The following is a 7,164-nucleotide window of genomic DNA, read 5'->3' as shown; positions in this document are numbered from 1 at the left end:
AAAATCAATCTTGCCAAGCAGAAAGAGAGTTGGTGGAGTCTAAATTCTATTTTCGAGAGCCAGCCAGTTTATAAAAATGGTGAATATTTTTTTCCCTATAAATTGAAAGTGGATCTTTTGAATGCAAAGCTGCAATTGTTTTAAAAACAGTTATTTATTATTTCCAAGAGAGACTGGTTAACTGTAAAGTAGATGTAACAAAATAATGAGGTGAATGAACCCTAACTGTACATATTCTTGACATAAATGAAATGCACAGTATTGTAGCAGGTGAAGTGAAGCATTGTCTATCAGGGCTGTTTTTCTTGGCTGCATCTCAGATTGTGTGTGGGATCCTAACCTCAGGCACAATAGCATTCATAAACAGCAATACATTGCTGCTCTTTCTACAGCAACACATAAATACTCATTTTTAAACGAAAACAATCTTATTAAATACCATTCATTCATATCTGGATTTACAGATGCTTGTTACTTTTTGAAACCTGTACCCAATATAATCGTTTTATACTGGGCAATGTATAAAGCAGTCTTATGCTAGAACATTATAAGGTCATAATAAATAATGTTTTAAAGATATAATTAGCTACTTTATGCTAGGAGAGCACATTTTAAGTATCCTGCTGCTGCATTAGCAAGCCACCAGAAAACAGGAATGAAATGACCTTGCATAGATTTCTTTATTACTATTATTTCTAAGGCAGGATTTTACAGGCGATAATGGAAATCAGACTAGCTTTGGTTCAGCCTTCTCTGCTGTGACCAATATGCAGTTACTAAAATGTGCTAATTACTTTAGCATTCTTTGGATGCGTTTTTAACATTGTGATCAAGGCACAGCAGTGAAATTCTAGGTCATGCTTTTATACACTAAACAAAAATCTGCTATTTTCCCCCCCCCCAGATTGGCTGAAATGAGGGTGAGTGGTGGCTGAATGTTAGACCCTTGCTGCCACGCTAAGCTAATTCCTCCATGTGAACCAAAATACAGCTCGGTGCTCTTTCGCCGTGAACAAGGACAGCCCTCCTCTTTGTACCATAATTTACCCCACCCTCCAAAAATCAAATATTAATATAATTTGAGATTTAACTGGTGGAACAGCCATCAGGACAGCAATGCCCCGCAGCTGAAATAATATTTAAAATAGAAGGGATTTGACATTTGAGAAGTCAGTGGCTTGAAATACCCAGTTGTACTTAGCTAATTCAGTCCTTAACCTCTGGTTTCAAATAAATCAATTACAGTCGATTCCACTTCAGTTCAGAAGTGCACAAGGTTTTTAGTTAATTGAATACATTTTATTCACTTGCTAGGAGTATTCATTTATCCAAACCCTTACATTTAAAGGCGATTTCTTTATTGTCCATGATAAATTCAACTGCGTAATCAGATCAGCTCCTTGTTTGTTTACTCGTCTTCTGCCTCGCATTTAAATTCCAGAATGTGCACTTCCCTTTCCCTCCTCGGTACGTGCATGTCTCAGCCCAGACCAGATTCCCAGAGCATCAGCCCTCGCGTTCGCAAAGTGTAGCTAAAATAAGAAATGCCCTTCCGATGGGGAGCAACGGGAATCCCATTCTAGCTAGTGAGGGCAGAGTGATTTAAACCAGTTCGATAATCAAATGTGAAAGGCTGGGAGCGTAAAAAATAAATGGTGCCTCTGATTCTGTCCTGTGCACCTTTTCTGAATCGAAGGGCTACATGTCTGCTCCCTGCCCTGCAAGTGGCTCTTAACTCTTAGGGTGGATTTGGAGCCGGCTCGGTGTTGGTGGGAGAAGATTTTTGTCGAGCACTGGGCGCTGGAGTTGTGTCACTGATCCACTTCGAACAGATATTGATATATGCTGTACTTTGTGTGTGTTGTTTGCAGAATCCTGCTGGCGTTGGTTTGCTGTTTTGGAAAGGAAAGGGGTTAATTAGCGTCATTATCAATCACTAATGCTTGTCTAACGTGTCCAAAGAATAATCAAGTTAGGGGACTGCATGAAGCTAACATCTGCTTCATTCTAGCTAAAGATTTTTCCCTATATCGTTCAATTATTGGAAGTCCACACCGGTTTAAGGCTTTGTCAGGGCCATAAAACAGGGTCAGATCGTTAGAAATCTAGAATGGAGTGGGAAGTGCAATATAAATAACAAATGGCTTCATTATTTGAGTTACAGGTGCAAGAATGGCTGTGAAAATGAGCAGGGATTACTAGAATGTGTTCCTTCTTTTTATCTCCAATATGAAGGATAAAAGAAATCAGCCAAGGCCAGTTCTTAAATCATTTATTCTGCATAGGTTACAGCCTCTTTATTTGCAATATTTAGTTCAGTAACCCAAACTCCCTGAAATAAGTAGTTTAAAGCAAGCGGTTGGAAATGGAGGAAAAGTGAAAGTCTTTCATGACCTGTTACTAGTGGAGCCTTACAGGCTTCAGAATAGCAAAATGGTCTTGTTTCTCTTCTAGATGAACTTTCTAGGCTTTCTTGGATGGCTAAAACAGCTGATGTTTCAGGCAGGCTGAACAGAAATATAGCTTATGATGGCAGTAGATATTTGTGTCCCCGAACTGTCACTCCTCTGTTCTGGTGCCCAGTATTGTAGCTATAAAGGCGACAGATCTGTGGTCTTTTATTCCCTCTTACAACCGCAGTAGTCATTCTCTCTGATGCTGAGTTCAACTTTGGTGGCCCAAAGGGCCAAAATTTCTTACCTAACCAACAGGGTGGTTAGAGCAGCTTCACTGAGTGAAGGCAGTGTGGAAATCAAAGTAAGACTAACAAGAGCTTTCTGGCAGGGTAGGAGGGACCCGTTGGTTCTCAGTGGCACTTTTCTTTTAGGCTCTGATTTTGCAAGGCAAGTGCCGGCACCCAAAGCCTGTGGTTTCCCCGTGCAAGTATGTGAGTCCCTCCCTCTTGAAACCAGGGCCCTGAGGTTACTCCAAGCTCTGTGGTGATTGTCCTGTTCGTAGGCAAGGAGCTTATTTACACGGGCATCTTCAAACTGGTGCAGGGAGGGTAAAGTGGGAAAGCATAGCCTAGGCGAGGAAGAAATCATCTCAAGTTCAGAGCAGGAGGGTAGAGGGCTGCTGGGTGTGAAGTGCAAGCCATTTCACCACATCGGTCCTCGAGCGTGCTGCACTCACACACACACACACGTCCCAGTTTCTATAGATCTGCAGCACCTACATGAAGACCTGCCCTGTCCAGAGATGCTCTCAAGCCCCATTGCTGTTATTGCCTGTGGGATAGTTAATTCCCTTTGTAACACTCTATTGAAAGCAGATGCAGGGGCTCTGAATAGAGAGTTGTTTTCTAGCGGGAGTGTGGGCTGTGCAGTTACACTCAGAGGCTGATGGACGTATATTGCTTCTAGACGATGTTTTTGGTTATGTTCCTACCCGCTCGTTGATCCTGCAAAACTTCCTGCTCGGCACTGCTTAAGGCACAGCCGGCCCCCTCCTTTCTGTGTATGATCCACACTGATCCCCAAAGCTGAGGATAAAGAAGTGGAGGTGTGAAATATTTGGGGCATGTTTCTGGTTGTAGAGCAGAGTGGTTTTTGAAGCTCCCAGCAGAAAGGGAGAGCTGTGTTCCCTTTCTTTCTCTCTTTCTTTCTCCCTCCCTCCCTCCCTTTTAAGCCTGCTGGCAGTCTCGCCTCCCTCCAGCACGTCCTCCTTGCCCTCTGCCTTGCTGCTGGATGCTGCTCCTGGTGCTTGTCCTGTCTCTTCTCTGATGCTGTGGCCATTCCTCTCCTGTGATGGAGGTTATCGCTCCACCCTGCAAGTAGGACAGTTTGGGTGATAGCTGGGGAGACACCCCATGCTGCAGCACATGCTGGTGCACCCTGGCAGGGGAAGGGCAGTGTGGCAGCACTGAGGGGCAAGGCAGGGTCTGTGCCTGGCCCCAGTACTCCTATCCTCATTAGGCCTAATTAACTGTACTCTCACAGCGTTGCAAAAGTGCTCCAGCCATCCCTGCCCAGGTCTTGGAGGCTGTGGCTTGTAGTATGGTCGTAGATGACCCAGGCCAGTAGCTGATGGGTTTCCCATTGCCACAGAGCCTGGATACAGGCTGCTCCTGGGGTGCTGGTGTTTGGGGTGAGGGCGTCTTCCCATCCCTGTGTCCTTGTGAGAGCTTGCAGCTATCCTGCTGGACAATACAGGGTTTTACAGGGAGCTGAGGAAAGCGAAGAGGAAGTAGGAGGTGGATGTGGCTTGGAAGACAATCAGTTGGCAAAGGGGCAGTTGAGGTTTTTGCCTTGAGTCTCCAGGAGAGCCTGGACAGGGCCCTGGTAGGGGGGGGTGGAGATCACCCCGTCCATCGCTGCAGCTGCTTTTGGAAAGTTTCCTGGGAAAGGGCTGGGGAAACTGGAGCCTCCAGCAGTACTGGCTGCTGCTACGACCCTCTTGGAGGCCGGCTGTTTATTTGTTCACACTGTCATACCCGGGGAGGTTTCCCACCTGGGGTGCCTTTCGCCCTGCCTGTCCGTGTGTCGAGCTGCATGCACGCGCGGCTGTGTCTAGAGGTGTGCACGCATCTGTCTTTGTGGGTGTTTGTGTGTATGTGCGTAGTGTATCTATCTATTTATCTTCATGGGCGTGTGTATTTATGTCTCCATCCCCGAGACTTTTGGAGAGGCTGGGAGAAGAGGGGGTGGGGTGGGCTGTCTCCCGGATAGTTGATATTCCAGGTTCAGCCTCTTTCTCCGCTCTCATTCTCTAAACCCAGCCAGGGGGAGTGTCGCCCCAGGCCGAACATATGCTTCTTTCCATTGCACTAATCCACCTTCAGCGTGGAGGAATAATTGCTCGAGTGTCCATGGCTCCTCGGCGCTTTGTCCCTCGCTGGCTCCCATCAGCTTGGCACACGCCATTTCAATCAAATCCTTTCAGAGCCCTGTCTCCTTTTATCACGTCCCCGCTCCGGCAAGAGGAGGGAGGGGAGGACCGGGCTCCCCGCAGCCCCGGCGGGGCCGAGCCGGACCGGGTCCCCCGTCCCCCCGCCGGGAACAAAAGGGCCACCGAGCAGCACCGGGCCGAGTTTGCTCTGCCTGCAAAGGCGTTTGAGTATGTTGTTGTTGCTGGGGAAAAGAAAAAAAGAAAAAGAAAGAAAAAAATAAATAAAAAAGAAAGGAAAAAAAGAAAGGGGGAAAAAGAAAGAAAGAAAGGGAAAAACAGAAAGAAAGGGAAAAAGAGAAAGAAAGGGAAAAAGAGAAAGAAAAGGAAAAGGAGAAAGAAAAGGAAAAAGAGAAAGAAAAGGAAAAAGAGAAAGAAAAGGAAAAAGAGAAAGAAAAGGAAAAAGAAAAAGAAAGGGGAAAAGAGAAAGAAAGGGAAAAACAGAAAGAAAGGGAAAAACAGAAAGAAAGGGAAAACAGAAAGAAAGGGAAAAACAGAAAGAAAGGGGAAAACAAAGAAAAAAGAAAGGGAAAAAGAAAGGAAAAAAGAAAGAAAAAAGGAGGGAAAAGAAAGGGAAGAGAAAGAAAGGGAAGAAAAAGAAAGGAAAAAGAAAAGAAAAAGAAATAAAAGAAATAAAAAGAAAAAAGAAAAGAAAGAAAATGAAAAAGAAAGGAAGGAAGAAAGGAAAAGGAAAGAAAGGAAAAAAGGAAGGAAAAAAGGAAGAAAAAAAAGGAAAGAGAAAAAAGAAAAAGAACAGCCACCCCGCGGGGTGGCGGAGCTCTGTCCCTGACGCGGCGGAGGGGCAGCTCCGGCAGCCGGCCCGGCCGCACCGCGCACGCCGGGGCAGGGAGGGGGGCTGGGAGGGCGCGTGAGCCCCCCACCTCCGGGAGCTGGTGCTGGTGACAGGCCAAGGGCTGGGAATCAGCGGCTGGAAAACTCCCGCGACTCCCCGTGGCCGGGGGAAGGGACGGGGGGTGCAGGATTGTACCCTCACCCTGGCTTGGCCCCCTGGGCCGGCGCAGGTAGCCGCAGCCCGGCGGGACAGCGCGGGGGGGCAGGGACGTTCCTGCCCCCCGGGACGGCTGGGGACCCTCGGGGGGCAGCGCTGCCCCGCGGCGTCGAAGGGCTCCGGCTCGTATTTATGTTCCCCTCCCTTCGCCTTCAGGCGAGAGGGTCGTGGATGTTGCGAAGGGGCTTAAAAATTCCCCCCAGGAGCGGCGAGCTGAGGGATCGAAAGGAGAGGAAGGCAGGACGGTTAACTGAGGGAGATTTAAAATGAGAAGGGGGCGGGGGGGGGGCGGGGAAGGAAAAGAGGAAAAAAAAGATGTGCGGGATCTTTACATCCCTGTGGGGCTGTTTAGCTTTCTCACCTTCTTTTTGCTCGGCTGCCCGGGATGGCTGAGGGGGTAGGCAGCCCCCACCCCCGGCCCACCTTTCCCGGGAAGGCCGCTGCGCTCCTTGAGGAGGGGGACTGCTTGCTGACCCCGCTTTGCCGCTGGGGAGCCGGGCTGGCAGCCAGGTGAGGGGGGGGGCGGGGGCCCGAGGGGGTCCTGCCTCCCCCACCAGCTCTTTGGGGTGGCCGCAGGTGAGGAGCCAGGCTTTCCCAAAGAGCGGGGTGTGCGGGGATGGCCGGGATGCCCGCCCCTGGTACCCCCGCCGTCCCCCCATCCTCCCCGCCCCGGGCTGGGGGGACCCCGCACAGCCCCGGCCCGGGCGGAACGCCGCGGGAGCTGCGAGGGGCTTCGCCGGGACACACCGGCCGGGGGCGGGGGGGCGGCTGCAGCACCGGGGACGCTGCTGCGGGGGCAGAGCCCGGCAAACATGCGCCGGCTCGGGACTGCGCCGACGTTTTCTCCTCGCAATGAGAGGAAACTGAATAGTCCCGAGCAGTCCCTGAATAGTTTTTTACTGAAGCGTGGGGCTTTCCTTCTGCTGAGAAAAATCGCCTTATTAAGGGGGGGGGGGGGGGGGGGGAAATCCCCTTTCCACTAGGTTAGGATTTAACCGCAACACCCACAGAAACTGCCTTATGAAAACCAGACTTTTCTATGAAAAGACTCTTCTGGCAGCAATTAGTCTGGCTTTCTTTAACAAAATTCTTTGTAATGTCATTCAGCAGGGAAAAAAATAAATCCCAGGATAATTCTGATTACCCAGTAAAAAAAAAAAAGTAAAATAAAAAAATTTAAAAAATCCGCATATCAGGCTTTGCCCTGAAAAAAAAAAAAAGTTTAAATTTCCCCTTGATCGGATAAAAAACGCGCTGAAATTTTGCGAGGG

The sequence above is a fragment of the Falco biarmicus genome, chromosome 3, assembly GCF_023638135.1.
Source record: "Falco biarmicus isolate bFalBia1 chromosome 3, bFalBia1.pri, whole genome shotgun sequence".
NCBI classification, from domain to species: Eukaryota; Metazoa; Chordata; class Aves; order Falconiformes; family Falconidae; genus Falco; species Falco biarmicus.
The sequence above is the reverse complement of the archived record's forward strand: the minus strand, read 5'-3'. Positions refer to the sequence as shown.